Source organism: Camelus ferus, chromosome 11 (assembly GCF_009834535.1).
Source record: "Camelus ferus isolate YT-003-E chromosome 11, BCGSAC_Cfer_1.0, whole genome shotgun sequence".
Taxonomy (NCBI): domain Eukaryota; kingdom Metazoa; phylum Chordata; class Mammalia; order Artiodactyla; family Camelidae; genus Camelus; species Camelus ferus.
In genome coordinates, this window is record NC_045706.1 from 29,693,336 (window position 1) to 29,712,137 (window position 18,802).

General features: G+C 38.3%; 2 protein-coding genes and 1 pseudogene across 4 annotated transcripts in view; 1 reads left to right on the forward strand and 2 right to left on the reverse strand.

Moving 5' to 3' along the window:
• Positions 1 to 2,353, forward strand: part of LOC116667108 (splicing factor 3B subunit 4-like) — a 71,366-nt gene extending 69,013 nt beyond the window's left edge. The window contains exon 2 of the mRNA XM_032491288.1: positions 1,829 to 2,353. The gene's annotated coding sequence lies outside the window, so the exon portion shown is untranslated. The remainder of the gene's footprint in view (positions 1 to 1,828) is intronic.
• On the reverse strand, positions 1,821 to 18,478 carry LOC102507641 (annotated as a pseudogene).
• The window catches only part of LOC102520945 (cytochrome P450 2C18-like), a 56,850-nt gene continuing 51,133 nt past the window's right edge, over positions 13,086 to 18,802 (reverse strand). For all 3 annotated transcript variants that reach the window (XM_032491287.1, XM_014565481.2, XM_032491286.1), the window contains one exon: positions 13,086 to 13,191. The gene's annotated coding sequence lies outside the window, so the exon portion shown is untranslated. The remainder of the gene's footprint in view (positions 13,192 to 18,802) is intronic.

Sequence of the window (18,802 nt, forward strand, 5' to 3'; positions counted from 1 at the left end):
CTTTCTCTCTTTCTCTTCCCTTTAGGACTCCTATGCTGCATATATATTGGTCATCTTCATGGTGTTCCATATGTCCCTTAAACTTTTTTCTTTTTCCCTTCTTACTTTTTCTCTGCTGACTGAATAATTTCCAGTAACCTATCTTGTAGTTCACTGTTTCTTCTGCTTGATCTAGTCTGTTACTGAACACTTTATAATGAGTTTTCAGTTCAAATACTGTATTCTTTAGCTCTGTTTCTGTTTGAGACATTTAAATTGTATGCCTTTTTGTTGAAATTCCTGCATCATTTTTAATTGTTCACCTAACCCCAGTGATGATCTTTATGACTGTAAATATCTTTCAGTTAAATCATAAATATCCTGTTTTCATTTTCCTTGACATTCTGCATTACTGTCTGCACATTAGACAGTCACTTCTCATAGTCTTCACTAACTAGTCTCTTGCAGGAGAATACCACCAAGCAGCTTATCCAAAGATTTGGAAGGTCTCTCAAACTTGCATCTAGTCTAGCTTGCTTTTTTGTTTTAGCCATCCCCAGGTTCCTCAAGTATGCTGAATTCTGTCAGTACTCCAAAATAAGTAAGACAAAAGCCAGTTCCTCATGAAACCACCCCAAAAGTCATTAAAGTTTGGAATGCTAGAGGTGGATGCCAACTCATTTGCTCCTCAGGAGGAGGGAACTAGGGGATTTCTGCTCAAAGATGGCACTTTGCTGGGGTTGGTAGTTACCTGGAGAGTGTGTCTCGGCTTTTCTTTCTCATTTGATGTGGCTGGATTCACATTCTCTAAGAGTACTGAAGTCTTTCAACTAGTTTCTGGATTTTTGACTATGAAATTGTTCATGTGTTGCTTTGAATCAATGTGTCCACCGAGGGAAGGAGAGTTGAGAGCTTCCTATTATGCCACGTTACTAATGTTACTCCTTCTTGTAAGATTGTGTACTTAACTTAATTGAAATGGGCAGTTCCTTATCAAATTGGTGGACAAGAGTTGTTAATACTATTCCTTTATTATCCTTTTTAATGTCTGTGGCATCAAAGCAGTGGCCCCTCTCTTAATTATAGCTTGTGTAATTTGTGTCTTCTTGATCTTGGGGGGATAGCCTGGCTAAGGGCTTATCAATTCTATTGAACTTTTCAAAGAATCTGCTTTGGTTTCTTTTTCTTTCTTTTTTTTTTTTTTTCTAGTGATTTCCTGTATACAGTTTAATGGTTCCTGTTCTGATTTTCAATTGTGAGTTTCTCTGGCTTACTTTGAATTTAACTCCTACCACTGACCTCAATATTTCCTTATAGGGTGAAACAATTTCCTTCATGTTCAAATCTAAACCTCAAGTAACTCTAGGTGACATTTATCCAAGGGAGCTTTTCTATTCTTGGTCCCTTTATTCTTCTCTGTGCATATCATTACCAGCATGACCTCTTTAATTTTTTTCTTTTATTTCTTAATTGCAATGTGCACAAAAGAAGGAAAGTCTGAGAACTGGCTCATCAAATTATAATTTTTATTAAGATTATACACAGGGGAAATGGCTTGCATTGGCATAATCTACTCATTCTGTTCTATTTTGTATTGTGTGTAGTACTATGTATATAGTACTACTTAGTATTAGAGAAGTGCTAGCATACATGGTGGCCAATACAGATGTTACAGAGTATGAAGAATAGCACATACACTTCTGAGGTGAAACTGCATGATGAGAAGAGGATTGATCAGAGAAGGCATTCAGGAAAGACTGACTGGAAAAAAGTGAACAATACCCCACATGAGAGGGAGTTGAAAACAATAGCACTGAAAAAGGCATATGATCTACCTTCCCTCACACAGGAATGAAGCAGAGCTCGTAAGGAGGTGGCACAGAAGCCAGCCCATTGACAACTGGGGTGATGTCAATGTCCTTTGAGTCAACCACAGATTTCAAGGTAAAGTTTTGTAAAATTGTGGTTAGGAATAAAAACAGCTCCATGCGGGCCAAGCTCTCTCCTACACAAATACGTTTTCCTGAAAATAACAAACACAGAGAATACATATTCCTTGAACACTGTGTTTCTGGATGTCAGAAAGAGACGATGCAGTAACTATTTGATGAATGGTTGAATGGAAGACAGGATCATTGAATAGACACATGGACAAAGGGTTGACATACATGCTATGCACCTAACATCTCATCTAAATAGGTATCCTTCTTTCAACAAGTATTTATTGAATATTAGCACTATGCCAAGCACTGTATTAATATTCTTACATTAATACTGCAATTTCATATTTTCAAGTTTCTATCATCTTTTTCTAGAAACACACATATAGTCATTACATTTTCTGTTCCTGGTCTAATGGTCTCAACATCTTTCTTTCCATTCCTCACAGCCTCTGTTCTCTGCTCTAAGTATACCTGCTCTTCATCAATCTCCAACATACCCTGAAGTTTCAAGTTTTATAACACATGGTTCTTTTGGGCTAATAAGATGCACTTCTTTTTTATGTTCACTATCTAGCTTAAGTTTTATTTCTGAATTTGAAAGAACTGGGTTATCTTTCCAAGGTCGAGTAATTTAGCCCAATAATGAGGATGTATCATGGGGAGAGACAGTGTGTGTATTGGGACTGTTGCTCCACATCATGGACAAAGAGCATTTCTACTAGCCCCAGAGTAAGAATTATGTAAGTCCTATCTGATCTCCAGATGGCATCTTGTTCTCTGAAGTACTAAAGGAAATAGATTTTTGTTACCTGCTGAGAAAGCCATGAAGTAATTACACTTCTTAAAGTTGCCACTCTCATCCAGGAAGTGGCCAAGGTCAAACACCTCTGGGTTGGGGAATTCTTTGTCATCATACAGTACAGAAGTTAGTGACATTAATGTCTATGCCCTGGAAAGAACAGATGAAAAGAAACTGAAGTATGAAAAAGACATGGAGCTAAAAAGAAATGCTGCAGATCATTTAGTCCAATCTTGTGATCCCTTGCCATTTGGTTCTGTAAGAATGAAGTCTTGAGCCACTATAGTTGGTGACCTCCAGCACACCCTGAAAAGAGTTAAGAGTGGAGATCAGGAATGAGGCACTCTGTGCCCTGGGAAACCTGGCAGAAGAGGACTTCAGATAGATATTTTAAGGAGAAAAATTTCATGAGCCCTATTTCTTGCATCTTCTCATATCTAGTTAAATACTAAAAACATTAATGACGACACCTCCTCATGAATAGCAGCAAGCAAACCTCTGCCAAAATGTAGCTCAATTGCAGGTATCCCCTTCACCAGAATTGTGTGTACTGATCTCCTCCCATCCCTAAATCTTGGGAGCAGTTCCTCAGAGCCTCAGAGGTATCTCCTGGGCTGTAGTTCTCATTTTACCCAAAATAAAACTTAACTTGTAACTCTCAAGTTGTGACTTTTTCTTTTTCTTTTCAGTCAACAGATCTATAGATAGGGAATCCTAGGTCCACAGAAGGGCAGTGGCATTTTGAGCCAGACATACTCAGTAATAAACAAGGATAAGTTTAAGACTAGTGTCAGGATGTTGCTAAAGTGATCTTCAGTAGCATTTGGAGTACTGAGAACATGGGTCCTAGGGTGCCAACCTTATGAATTCATTCTGCTAATCACCAAGTTTGGACACTGGTGTACATTCCCACCATCTGTTTTATTTTTTCACTTCAATTTTCACTCATCTCATAGGTGGATTATGGCTTCAAATGAAGTCTCTATTGGACTTGAAATGTCTGGAATTGTCTGTTTATAGTGCTACTGTAAATAGACATCTGAGCTAATGAAAAATAACCTCTTGAACCCACAAACTTTTGGTCAACTAATCTTCGACAAAGGAGGCAAGATATACAATGGAATAAAGACAGTCTCCTCAGCAAATGGTGTTGGGAAAACTGGACAGCAGCATGTAAATCAATGAAGCTAGAACACTCCCTTACACCATACACAAAAATAAACTCAAAATGGATCAAAAACATGATAAACCTCCTAGAAGAAAATATAGGCAAAACATCATCTGACATACATCTCAAAAATGTTCTCCTAGAACAGTCTACCCAAACAATAGAAATAAAAGCAAGAATAAACAAATGGGACCTAGTGAAACTTACAAGCTTCTGCACAGCAAAGGAAACCATAAGTAAAACAAAATGACAACCTACAGAATAGGAGAAAATTTTTGCAAAAGATGAAACTGACAAAGGCTTGATCTCCAGAATATATAAGCAGCTCATACGACTTAATAAGAAAAAAACAAACAATCCAATCCAAAAATGGGCAGAAGACCTAAACAAGCAATTCTCCAAGGAAGAATGATCAATAGACACATGAAAAAATGTTCAATATCACTATCAGAGAAATGCAAATCAAAACTACAATGACGTATCACCTCACACCAGTCAGAATGGCCATCATTCAAATGTCCACAAATGACAAATGCTGGAGAGGCTGTGGAGAAAAGGGAACTGCTGGTGGGAATGCAGTTTGGTGCAGCCATTGTGGAAAACAGTATGGAGATTCCTCAAAAGACTAGGAATAGACTTACCCATATGACCCAGGAATCCCACTCCTGGGCATATATCCAGAAGGAACCCTACTTCAAAAAGACACCTGCACCCCAATGTACATAGCAGCGCTACTTACAATAGCCAAGACATGGAAACAGCCTAAATGTCCATCAATAGACGACTGGATAAAGAAGATGTGGTATATTTATACAATGGAATACTATTCAGCCATATAAAAATGACAACATAACGCCAATTGCAGCAACATGTCCCTGGAGAATATCATTCTAAGTGAAGTAAGCCAGAAAGAGAAAGAAAAATACCATATGAGATCGCTCATATGTGGAATCTAAAAACAAAACAAAACAAAACAAAACAAAAATACAAATCAGAAACAGACTCATAGACAGAATACAAACTGTGGTTGCCAAGCGGGTGGGGGGTGGGAAGGGACACACTGGGATTTCAAAATGTAGACTAGATAAATAAGATTATACTGTTTAGCACAGGGAACTATATACAAGATCTTATGGTAGCTCACAGAAAAAAAAAAGTGACTATATATATATGTTCATGTATAACTGAAAAATTGTGCTCTTCACTGGAATTTGATACAACATTGTAAAATGATTATAACTCAATAAAAATGTTTAAAAAAAAGATACTGTATAGCACAGGGAAATATATACATGATCTTGTAGTAGCTCACAGCGAAAAAAATGTGACATTGAATACATGTATGTTTATGTATTACTGAAAAATTGTGCTCTACACTGGAATTTGACACAAAATTGTAAAATGACTATAACTGAATTTAAAAAAATGTTAAATAAAAAAAGAAATTGAAATTGAAAAATAACCTCTTCTTGCTAATAACAATAAGTACAGTAACAAATATTAGTGTTTATCATTGCCATGCAGATAGTGTATCTTAAAAATACAAGGTACACTTATTATAGATTAATCTTAGATTTGAAAGGATGATAAAATTAGTGGAATCATTTCACAATAATTCTGCTTAGGATCTTTAATTTAGACAAGTTTTATCGATTAATGCTAAAATTGTTGGGTGATTGTTTGAAAAATATGCTACTCACAAAGCCTTACAGTACCATGCAGTAGATTTTTATTAAGTGTAAAGAAAATGACCTCTGCCACAGAGAAATCTGGCATATCTTACTTTATCATGTGAACAACACTGCAAAACCAATAATAGCATAAGTGACATTATGTGCCCCCCACCTCCCCACTGAACTTCAGTGGGACATACAAAGCACCCATGAGGTTCTCTTACTAAATCGTAACTGGAATCTATCTCTAGAAAACAATTGCACAAAACCAGCCTGAGGAATAATTATGTATGACTACTAAACTCTTCACAAAGTTAAGAGTACTGAAAAAAAAAAATGGAGAACTGATAACAGGAGATTGAAGGGAAAAGGTAACCAAATTATATGCTTGTTCCTGGGCTGGCTATTGCTTTGCAAAGAAAAAGAAGCCATAAAGGTTATTGCAGGAAAATTGGGAAATTTTAAGTATAGGCTGTACATTAGATAATATTGTATCCATGGTAACACTTAAATATAAATGCTACTATTGTTCTCCATACAAAAATCATTGCTGAGATAAACATACTGAAGTAGTGAGGATTTGATGGATTTATAAATGGATGTTAATGGAAATAGTTTTCTCGTACTGAGTTATGGGGAAGTCATTCTGGCTTATACATGATTTAACTTGAATTTTATCTTAACTAACACTGCCTGTTTATAGCCTATCAAACATACACTGTTCGTCTGCTTTAATCATTAAAGAAAAGAGTACATTGGCCAGAAATAAATAATATCCATGTTAAAAATCGAGAGTAAATTCCTCCTTTCCTTGGACGCCAGTGCTTGAACTCCTTCAATGATCAGACTCCCTGTGCAGGTGTGCAGGTGCCACAGCCATATGCCTCACTGTGTATGTGCTGATCTGTTTTTTTGTTTTGTTTTTAAATCTTGAAGGAATATATTCCTAGGTTGTTTGATGTTCTTTGTTCTGACAACATAAGAAACTGCTGAAAACCATGCTTCTCCAGAGCAGTTCCTCAGAGTTATCCAAGAGGCTGCTTTTGGGCTATAGTTCTCAGTTTGGCTCAAATAAAATTTTTGTCTATTCTTATTATAGATTGTTTTTTGATCGTTTCCATTATCATTGCAAAACTAGATAGATACACAAATTTTGTATGTTACATATATATGCATGTGTTTTAAACATTTTTAGGTTTTAGAAATATTTAATGCATACTTAGGAAAATGTCTATCCCCTAAGTTTGTCATATAAAAGTTTGTCTGATTCTGTTTTTGATATTATTCCCTTTTATATATTTATACAAGTAATATATGAAAATCTTTCAATAAGATACAAAAGTTAATAAATTTTCATCAATGTTGCTTGAACAGCTGGATATTCATGAAAAAATAAAAGAAGCACAACCATTACTCCACAACATAAGTAAAAATTACCTGAATGGATAACAATCTACATGTAAGCACTTATAAAGTTTTAGAAATAGATAAGGGTAAATCTTTGGGACCCTGTGCTGGAAAATATTCTATAGATAACCACCCCCCCCAAAATCTACCCACAAATCAATCTCAAAGCATTGCATAGAGTTCTATTAGACAAACTGTCTTGGATATAGATAACTAACAATCTGTATGCAAGTACACCCTAATATGTGTTTTTGTACAGACCATGATCTAAGCACTTTTAATTGAAAAGAAATCAAGGGAAATAAGATTTTGTGACATACAAAAATTACAAGAAATCTAAATTTCAACTTCCATAAAGACTGATACACAGCCATACTCGTTTAAGAATGTCCTATGATTGCGTCCATGCTACAACGGCACTGTGTACGAAAGTGTACAAAGGCATCAGACATTTCAAGTTCTTAAATTCTGAAGTATTTACATTCTGGCCCATTATAGAAAAGGTTTACCAACTCCTGTCTTGGGCCATTATCTCCACCTTCCTCAGTGGCTCCAACCTTAAGTAGCAGAAGTCATCTATTTGGTAAAAGGGTAGAATCAGCCACCCAACGTTCATATTTCTACACTGGGATGTCCATGCAGAGGGGAATGGTCATTCCCAATATGTGCATTTGGAACACGCAAGTGACAACGTAACTGTCATTTCCTGATTTAGTGGATGTGAGAAGGGGTCAATCCCATTCTGATTTCTAATTCATTGTTTCCCATTTACTCAGAAATAAGAAGAGAAACAGGTTTGCTTAATTATTACCTTAGACTCCAATATTAAAAAAAATTTTTTTCTCATTGTGTCCTTTGGTGAAAAAGTAGTGTACCTGAAGTGCTAACTCTTATACCAAATCTGTGATCATTGAGACATGTCCCATAATCTCTTACTAAACTCATCAATTCGTTTCCTCCAAAGATTGGCATTAAGTTGCAGCCTTACAAATCTCATTACTTACTTTCCCCCCAAAAATACAGACTTTAGTTATATTATTTTTCAATTTTAATAGTAACATGTCTTGACTTCAAGTGGATAAGAGTAGCCTGTAGCATGCCAACTAGAAAGTCTGAATATATAGAGAAACTGTGTGTTGGAAAGAATTAGAAATCTGCTAAAATGAAAATGTGTCTCAGTAGTCCATAGTTAAGAGTTCTCGGAGAGGCAAGCTGACATCTGAACTTGATTTTAATCTGTGTCAATGTCCCAGTTATACTCAAAACAGAAGGTGTTACATTTTTCTGACTGCCTAGTAGGAGAGGGATGAACCGTTTCTGGAAGAAGATAAATATCTCTGAAACTCTGTAATTCTTTTCATTTACAATAATTGATATTTAACCAAAAGTTATTGGGCATTTCAAAGACACAACTAAGTGGCCACAAGTAGAAGAGGGGAACACAACGAAATACACCCACATTAGGGAACATTTCTCACCTGACTTCATGATGCCAGCACTACCTAGATAACAGAAATGTAAGGAGAAGATTTTCAGAAAGAAAAATTGTAGACCAAAAATCTCTTATGAATATAAACAGAGAGGTCCTGAACAAGATGTAACAAATCAAGTCCAGCTGTGTGTGTATATACTTATGTATATTTAGTAGGAAGAGTGAGGCCAGAATACACAACATACCAGTAGTTGCAGATATCGATATGAAAAAAAGTTGTGCATTCATGAGCAAAAAAAAAAAAAAAAATCATTAAAAATGAGAGGGCAAATTTCCCTAATCTGATAAAAAAAATAAGAAAATGTACATAATACCTCATTCTCAACAGTGAGATGTTAACCCCCACTCTCCTACAGACTAGAAATAAAACAAAGATATTAACCCAGATAGGAGAACAACATATAGAGAAATTGCGGTTAATCTAGAGACAATTTTGATGTAGAATAGATTAACAAGATTGTACTGTGTAGCACAGGGAAATATATACAGGATCTTGTGGTGGCTCACAGCGAAAGAGAATGTGACAATGAATGTATGTACGTTCATGTAGAACTGAAAAATTGTGTTCTACACTGGAATTTGACACAACATTGTAAAATGACTATAACTCAATTAAAAAATGTTTATATATAAAAAAATCTAGAGACATTTTTGGTAATTATTTAAAATTAAGCAAGGTTGCTACATACAAAGTCATCAAAATGAGAAATCAATCATATTTCACAGTCCAGTTAAAAGAATGGAAAAGGCATTTAAAAAAATTTGTAACAATAAGCACCTTGGGAAAACTAAATGAAAGATATGCAAGCCAATGCACCAAAAAAATTATTGAAAAAATTAAAGAAAGCCTTTCAAAATTAGTAGTATATCATATTTAGTAATTGAAAAATTCAATGTGTCATGATGTGTAGTCTTTACAAATAGAGCTAATGTCACCCTGATAAAAATTCCAGCAGTGTGTTTTGGTAATCAAACAAATTCACTTGGAAACGTGAACACCTGAGATTATCTAAACAATATAAAAGGAGCAGAACAAATCTGGAAGACACTCACTGCTGGGTGTCAAAACCCGTTATAAAGTTTTGTGAACTAAACTGGAAACAACAAAAAATCCATCAAGATGACATATATATGACTTTTTTTTAACTTTTCTCATCTTCTTAGAGCTCATAGAGGATTCACCCACACTGTGAAAATGGAACTTCAAGACCACTGAGGTCAGTGTAAGAGAAACCAGTCTTACCTTGGGGATGAGGTAGTTTCTGAATTTAATGTCACAGGTCACGGCATGAGGTATGTTGGTGGGGACGAGGTCAATGTATTTCTGGATCTCGTGCACCACAGCATCCGTGTAGGGCATGCGGCTCCTGTCCTGCATGCAGGGGCTCCGGTGTCTGCCAATCACATGGTCAATCTCTTCCTGGACCTTAGCTGATAAGAGACAAGCAAGACTGATGGAAAAAGAGAAAAATGCATTTCATATTTGCATACCAATTCAGGGATAAATGAAACCTCATGACAGTGTCCCCACATCATTACAAACATCCATTATATGCCCAGAAATGTACCTTAACATACAGAATTGCCATAATATAGATAGATGTAAGTCTCCTACAAGCTAGACCCAAGATACAGTTACAGGTACCATGTATTAGAATACATGATAATACAAAGAGAAATGATGAAACACTTCAAATATAAACAACATATGTCAAGGAATTACTGTCTCTGCAGAAGAAAAACAAGAATCAAATATTAATTTTATATCAAAATAATACAGGGGTTGAGAAGTCACATTATAATTATGTGTTTCCATGTATTTGTGTATTGTGTGTGTGCAGTTTGCAGTGGTACTCTCTTCATCCTCCAAGTGCCAGATGCCACCACTTTCAGCATTCTAGCAGTTTATTCAGAAGTTTATGTCCTATTTATAACAACTTTCTGTTTCTATTTCTTACTTACAGGTTTTTAAACAATATCTGATTTCCTGGTATGAGACTTGGGAATTTACATCTCCATCCCCACCTCATGCAAAATGCAACCACACACACTCACAAATCCCTTTAGTCCAATTCCCCAATATATTTAGACTACAATTTCTGGCTGTTAGAATATTCATTTTAACATCATTCTAACTCCATAAATAATGGTCCCTGTTAAGACAACTATGATCATGCTTCACTTTTGGTACTCTCTTGGACTTAGCCTTGTCTCTTTAGTTTAATTTGTAAAATGCTGTATCTTGATTTAGAATCAGAATTAATTCCAAACACTGAGATAGATGCTTCAAACTCCTAATAATCATTCCCCTAGTTTTATGAAACCCCAATCAGAATCCTCTCTTTTGTTCATGGTGTGCCGCCTCACACCTGTGTTAGCCACCTAATCTATTTGGAAATGGATATTGTCGAGAACTGGTATCTAGCAACTGCCCTGACACTTTCATTCTCCTTCTTGAGTTTTCCAAATTCCTGCAGCCCATGACTTCCTCTAACATGACTTCAGGCATTTGAATGAAAAAAGGAAAAGAGGGGGAAAGTTTTGTCAAACTAAGAGGCCTGAAAATACCCTCTTTTTATTAACACACAGTTGGATAGTTGCTCTTGAGATTTTCGATGCTGTTGTGAATCCTAATCTTTTGTATATGACCTGATATATGTAACTGAAAATTTTTGTGATTGTCCCTTTTACCGAGTGTTCTGAAATTTCATGACTCTTTGTCTTAGGGTGGATGTTTTAATTTTGTTCACTTTGCTATACATATTGAAAGAATTTACTATCTACATGACAAAAGTTGGAGGTTGCTTCTCCAGAGTATTCACTCTGGTGTTTTTCCTCTGGTTGCTAAAATTTAGGAAGCAGGATGGAGAAAGGAGCTAAGAGTCTCTGCATTCAAGAAGTGGATTCTTACCTAACTTTTCTTTTTTTCCCCCCAGCTGTGTACCTCACACTTTCCCCTACCTCTGCCCAGTGCCCCTGCATGTAGGACCTCTTAGGTTCAGTTTCTCTAGAGAGTAAACCTCTCTCATTCTACTGGGGGAAAAGTCACCTGATGAAAAGGGTTGTCAAAGGGACATGTTGGGGAGAGCTACCTTTATCAGCCTATTTCTCCCTCTGCCACCTCTGAAACTTGATACTTACAAATGCTGAGCCTTACAGGATTGCAAGGACACAAGTGACTTTTCCTCACTGTGGAACCTCCTCTTCTGACATTAAGGTCACAGCTTCATCCTCTCTGCTGACTTCATTATCACCCCTCAATATGCTCTCTGTGTTTCAGAAATTTGTTGGAGATTTGCTGGCTGTTTCTTGACCTCCGCTTTTCCAACTTTAAAAGGCTAATGCTCATTTATCATAGCTTATATTCATTGCAGTGGGATCCGACACAGGGCAAGATAATGTATGTTTCTAAACAGGTGTGTAATCATAACTCGTTAAAGGTTAATTTTTAACAAAAAGTTCTTTGTGAAAGACAAAATTATTGACCTCTCAAAATTCTTATTTTGGCAATAACCACTTTTCTGGAAGCAACCTTCTGGAGTAATAAAATTCCTTTATACACATATCAGTTTTTTGTGAATCTAATTTTTTTTTTTTTTTTTTTTTTAGTTTCATGGTTTTATTAATACAAATACAATGTGCACGAGCTGTCTATTTGTTTTCTTCACTGTGCAGCCTGGCATTGGGATTGGTAACTCTGATGGCCAGCTGGGCTGCTCTTTCCACAATGGCTTTGCGGTTCTTGGAGGAGACATTGTAAGCAATCTCAGCACAGTAAGATTTGTCGCACATCAGCAGCACTTCAAGCTCCTTTACGTTGTGGACCAGGAACTTGCAGAAGCCGCTGGGCAGCATGTGCTTTGTTTTCTTGTTGCTCCTGTAGCCAATGCAGTGCATCAGGATCTAGCCCTTGAACCTCCTGCGCACCCTGTTGTCAATTCCTCTGGGTTTCCGCCAGCTCCTCTTAATTTTGACATACTAGTCTGACTGGTGCCAGATGAACTTCTTGGTCCTCTTTTTAAGGATCTTGGGCTTCACGAGGGGGTCTGAGGGCAGCCATGATGCCAACCAGGAGATGGCTGCCACCTCTGTAAGTAGCGCCAAGGAAGAGAGAGCTGTGAATCTAAACTTTTAAAGCACTTACCATGCTGTACAAATTATCTCAGGAAGCCTCACTAAAATTCTAGGATTTCCACTTATGCTTCAAGAAGGAGAGATTTCATTTTCCCTGCCTTGGCATTAGGACACTGCATTTTGAGAATGAGGACAGATCAAAGTGACCTTTATAATAAAACCAAGATGTACTTTCAGGCCAAGTCATGCAGGTTGTGTCTGCTACTAATAACTTCCCACAAAATCCAGATGCTGCTTTGTTGATTCTGCTACTGCCCACAGTGTATTCACTCTTCTCAGTCATCCTCCCATATTATGTAAAGATGTCCCATTAGTCTCCCTTCATTAAATTAGAAAAAAATTAAGCTGTTCAAATAGATTTAAATACTTCTCTAACAGAAACAAGGTAGGAAGCATTCCCAGTCTCTTTCCAATATCTCTTCTGAAATCACCCTGCCCACCATGTTGGTCATACCTGTGACCTCTGGGTGCTTCAGCAGGAGGAGGAGACCATATCTCAGAGTGGTGCTCGTTCTCTCTGTCCCAGCTCCAAACAAATCATTTACAGTGAATACCAAGTTTTCAGTTGTATACTCCAGTTGTTGATTATCCTTTTCCTAGGAATGATTCAATAAAAAATTACAAAGCATATAAAAAAGATGGTAAGTATGGCCCATTAACAGGCAAGAAAAGAAGCTGACACAAATCATTCCTGAGGAAGCCCAGACATCTGACTTACTAGATAAAAGTCTTGAGATACACGTCTTAAATATACTCAAAGAGCTGAAGAAAATTATGTACAAGAACTAAACAAAATCAGAGAAAATGTATGAAGAAGTGGGGAATAGCCATTTGCAGCAACATATATGGACCTGGAGATACTCATTCTAAGTGAAGTAAGCCAGAAAGAGAAAAATACCATATGATGTCACTCACATGTCGAATCTAAAAAAAAAAACAAAAACAAAAACAAAAAGAAGCAAAGAAATAAGAGGACACTAATGAACTCATCTACAAAACAGAAACAGACTCACAGACATAGTAAACAATTTTATGGTTACCGGGAAAGAGGGAGTGGGAAGGGATAAATTTGGGAATTTGAGATTTGCAAACGTTAACCACTATATATAAAAGTAGATTAAAAAACAAATTTATTCTGTATAGCACAGGGAACTAAATTCAATATCTCTTAATAGTCTTCAATGTAAAATAATATGAAAACAAAAATATATATATGCATGACAGGGACATTATGCTGCACACCAGAAATTGACACATTGTAACTGACTATACTTCAAAAAAAGAAAAAGTGGGGAATAATGAGAAAAGTATTAAAAAAGGAAATCAAACAAAATCTGGAGCTAAAAAACACAATACCTAAAATAGAAAAAAAAAAAAATTACCAGAAAGTATCAACAACACTTGAGGAAGCCTAAGAATCAGGTTTGCTAGTTTTTCAGCAAACCTAAAGACAGGACAACAGAAATTTCCTGTGTGAATATCAGAAAGGAGAAGGAATGAAGAAAAATGAAAAGAGCTTAAGGGATCTATGGAACTCAATCAAGAGTACCAACATCCACTTTATGGGAATCCAAGAAAAGAGAGAGGGAAGGAACAGAAAATAAATATTTGAAAAAAGAGTGGCTGGGAATTTCCAAAATTTGGTGAAATATATGAATCTATGGCTCCAAGAAGCTAAACAAACTCCGAGGAGGATAAATCCAAGCAGACTCAAAGGAAGGCATATTTTAAACTCTCAAAAGCCAAAGCAAAACAATGTTTAAAGCATCAAGAGAGAAGTGACTCATTGTGTACAAAGGATCCTCAATAGGATAATAGCTCATTTTTCTACAGATACTGTGGAGACCAGAAATCAATGCCTCACCATCCAGTAGAGAAGCTGCCTGAAGACCCCTGGACCCCACAGCTGCCCCTGGATACAGCCCTGCCCACCAGAGGGCCATGGACCTGGCCCCGTACACCAGTGCACTGGCACTAAACCCAGAACCCCAAGGCCCTGCAGCCAGAGACCACAGGACCAAGCAAACCCACAAGGATCAGGCACCAGTCCCAGAATCCCTGGCCCTATCCACCAGCAAGCCTCCTCTAGCCTCAGGATCAGCCTTACCTGCCAGAGAGTGAACTCTGCTGTAGGACACTGACAGCCCGACAGCATGCAGACCCAGCTCCCCTATCCACCAGCAAGCCTCCTCTAGCCTCAGGATCAGCCTTACCTGCCAGAGAGTGAACTCTGCTGTAGGACACTGACAGCCCGACAGCATGCAGACCCAGCTCACACACCAGCAGGCCAGCACCAACCCTGGGAAAGGCTGGGCCCCAGCCCTGCCCACCAGTAGGCCACCACAAGCTTCAGGACACCCCAGAACCCACAACCTGCTGTGTCAGGAACCAGCCCCACCTACCAGCATTCCCACACCAGCTCTGCGATTCCTGGTGCCCATAACCAGTCCGCAGGACCCAGCTCTGCCCCCCTAGGGGCACAGCAGTAGCCTCAGGACCTGGCTTCACCCTCCAGTGCTGGGCGCCAGCCTGAAATCTCCTGAACCCCCATTCTGCCCACCACTCGGCCGGCACTAGCACCGGAGACACCAGGGGTCCACAGCAAGCCACCTCCTGATAAAGCCCAGCCAACCATGGCCGATAGCCTCTGCACAAGGCAGGGACAGGCAACCAACTAGACTGAGGGCCAACCAAGCCCAACAGACAGACCGTAAGTCAGCCCACCACAACTAAAGGACCAACGCAGCCTACCTAAGGGGAACTATGCAGCTCTAGTGACAAAATGCAGTGTGCTGCTGGGACACTTTGGACACCTCCTTCAAAAGGCCATTTCTTCAACGTCAGGAAATATAATCAACCTACCAGACACACAGAGAGAAAAGCAGCAAGTTGGGGAAAATGAAGTGACAGAGGATCATGTTCCAAACGAAGCAACAAGATAAAGCCACAGAAGGACCAAATGAACTTTCATTTTAGCTAGATTGGTAGAGGCTAATTAGGAAATCCTTGGATATTTCTTAGTCTGTATTGACTGACAGATAAAATCTGCTTTGCTATTTTTCCTTTACTTTTAAGGAATTTTAAAGCAGGTTAATTTGTAACATAAGCTGAAAATCAGTCATTGTGACAAACACGTTACAGGTCATTACACCTGGCAATGAGAGGTACATGATTACCATACATTTGTTACCATAATCCAGTAAGATTGGGCAAAGTTCCCAAATTGAAAACAGAGCCAAATTTCACTTAGCAAAGGCTAAGGTAAGCAGGTAAGGTTTAAATCTAGTTAAATAAAATATTTTATAACTTGCTACTTTGCAGAATTATGATGTAGCAAGAGTTTATTCAAAATGTATAAATCAATACAGTGAGTACTGAGTTACAGGAAATAATAAATACTGATATTTAAAAAATAGTGCTGTCCTTATAGAGAAATCATAATTGATGAGAATTGCACTAAGGTATGCCGAACAGATTAAAACCACAGATGGCATTAGTACTGACCAGCACTATAGGCCTGGTCCCTGGAAATAACTCTGAAATGTGCCTGTGAGGCAGAACATGTAAATATAGTCCAATTAAGTGAAGGCACATGTCACTTGTTTCATGCTCCATAAGAGTGTGAGGAGGTCATTTCTACCATGTCCATTTAATAAGTATTCCCTGGTGAAATGCTCTGGAATAGATAACCTACATTTATGCTATAGGAAAAACATTGTTCTCTAATTAATTCAGGAAATGACTCAAACTTTCCTTGTGATTTCTGATTTGAACACAACCAAAGTGCAAGAGAGAGTATGATTAAATGACCTTTATATCCACACTGTGTGCACTGTCATAGTGGACACACACAACAAGCACAGACACACAAAAGCCCCCTTGGTGCTCTCAACTCTTTCCCTCCTCCACACAAGTGCTGACAACCACTACCCATATGAAAGATATGGCTGCCTCTGAAATGTTTCCAAGGACGTCACTGGAGGATAGAGCATTCATCAGAGTTAGCACAGAAATCACCCACCACTGGTTTTTCTCAACTCCTCCACAAGGCAGTGGGCTTCCTCCTGAACATGGTCCTCAATGCTCCTCTTCCCTATCCCAAAATTCCACAGGGTCGTAAGGGAGAACCGCCGTATCTTCTTCCATCTCTTTCCATTGATGAACACGATTCCTACTAGGAGGGAGGTCCTAGGGAAGGAGGAGTGAGCTGACACTTGCCAGCCTTGTGGTTGTGCCAAGCTCTGCTGGGGGGCTCTTCAAATTCCTCTTTTATACCCTCCCCACACCCATTATCAGTGCTGAACGTGCACACCTACCAAGTCCTTTACCAGTTCTTTCAATCACTGGGTGACTACCTCTTCCAGAAAACCCCTCTCCCAGATCAGTCAGTTTCCTTCATGGCTTTGTATCCAAGCACCACCACAGTGGGCTTCATGCCTAAATACACAGTGAACACAGGGCCAAGACTTTTGAGAGCTGGGAATGAAGATATAACAATAACAGAAGTCACTATTTGATAATATATTGGGCATGATGCAGAACATATTATCATACTACTTTTATGTTTTATATCGCCACATACAATCTAAAATATTTCTGAATCTGTAAATATGATAGTGGTTATTACAGATCCTACTTATATGTGGCCTCAGTGTCCTAGGCAATGACCAGAGTAACCGGGTCATAGATTACAATTAATCCTTACAGGTTTACTTATCCCACTTATAAATAAACAACTGAGGCCAGGGAATTCCGGTTCATTTCCAGCATCCCATGGCTACCATACAGAAGATTCAAATCTAAAATCTTACTCAACCTCTGATTCTTAAACAACACATCAATCCTCAAGGCCCAGCTTTGGACCAACACCCAGCTGACTGCTTCAGAATCACCTGTACAGCTCACCCCTGAGGATTCTGATTTCCTCGCCCTATGGTGACGCCAGAATACTATGTTTAAAAAAATAAATTCAGATAATTCTAATGCTCAGCCTAGTCTGAGATCTGCTGGCATTACTAACATAGAAAGACAGCAAGCATCAAAGAAGCCGTGCAGGACATGCAGCATCTCATGGAACAACAGTATCTTCCATCCTGCAGCCTTCATGGGGTACAGGCGGCAGCTTCGTGCAGAATCCACATGAACACTGTTACCACCAATTGGGCCCTGACTGATTACTCCTCTCTTCCATTCACTCATGCTGGTCCTGATCCCAAGCTACTTCCTTAACATCAGGCACAATTTGCTTCTTCAGGAAAGTTTTATTGTCAGGGCCATCTGAACAAAACACACAGCTTATATAGTAAAAGACTTGTGCAAGAAAATCTCTAAGCACAAACACTGCACTTACCATTTACCTTCGGCCCCAAAACAGCAAAAAGCTGTGAAACAAGGAAGGGAAGCAACATTCCCAGATTTTGCCACTGTATATTATTTTGATTCTACCACACAAAGACCTGAATGTTTCTCTACTCACAAAACACATTATTTCATTCCTTTTTATGACAATGACAGTCCTGAAAAGTAAGAAATACCATAATTTAATTTACAGGGAGTAGTTTGTTTCACAATGATCTATTCTGACAGTGTGCCCAAAGGAATATATACTACTTTTTAACTTGGGCTTAATTTACTTACCTTTTACATGACACTGAGGAGCAAAAAACCTACTTATGTTGTTCAAGGACTTGCTGATGTTCTTAACATCTAACTATAGGATATTTCCAAGAATTGGGAGAGGAGTGGGGCCAGGCGGGAGCTTTCCTTTCTGAGAGCTCTGGATCCAGAGTGAAAGGAGAAGCAAACAGGAGAGACAGAGCACCAGGACCACAACTGGATCCATGGTTGCCTCCTCTTCTTACTTAGACAGCTGTGAGCATGGAATCTAAAGCTTTTATAACAGTCCGGCTAATTCAACCTGTGCCTCTCAGAGGTACAAAGAGACCAATCAATTACATCTGTTTTGTGTGCTGTTCTGAGTGGACTTTGTCTGCTGATGAGGATAAAAATAAAGTGTCCTTTAGTCTTGTTTTCTCTGTGTCCAATGACCACTCTGGAGATTCTGGTTTAAATGTACTGGGTTGGGGTCCAGGTATAGATAATTTAAAAAAAAAAAAGTGGTTCCACTCTATAGCCAGGATTGAGAACCACTGACATCAATAATCTGATGCCAAAAAGGGCCCATAACTCTGGATTAGAATCAATGAT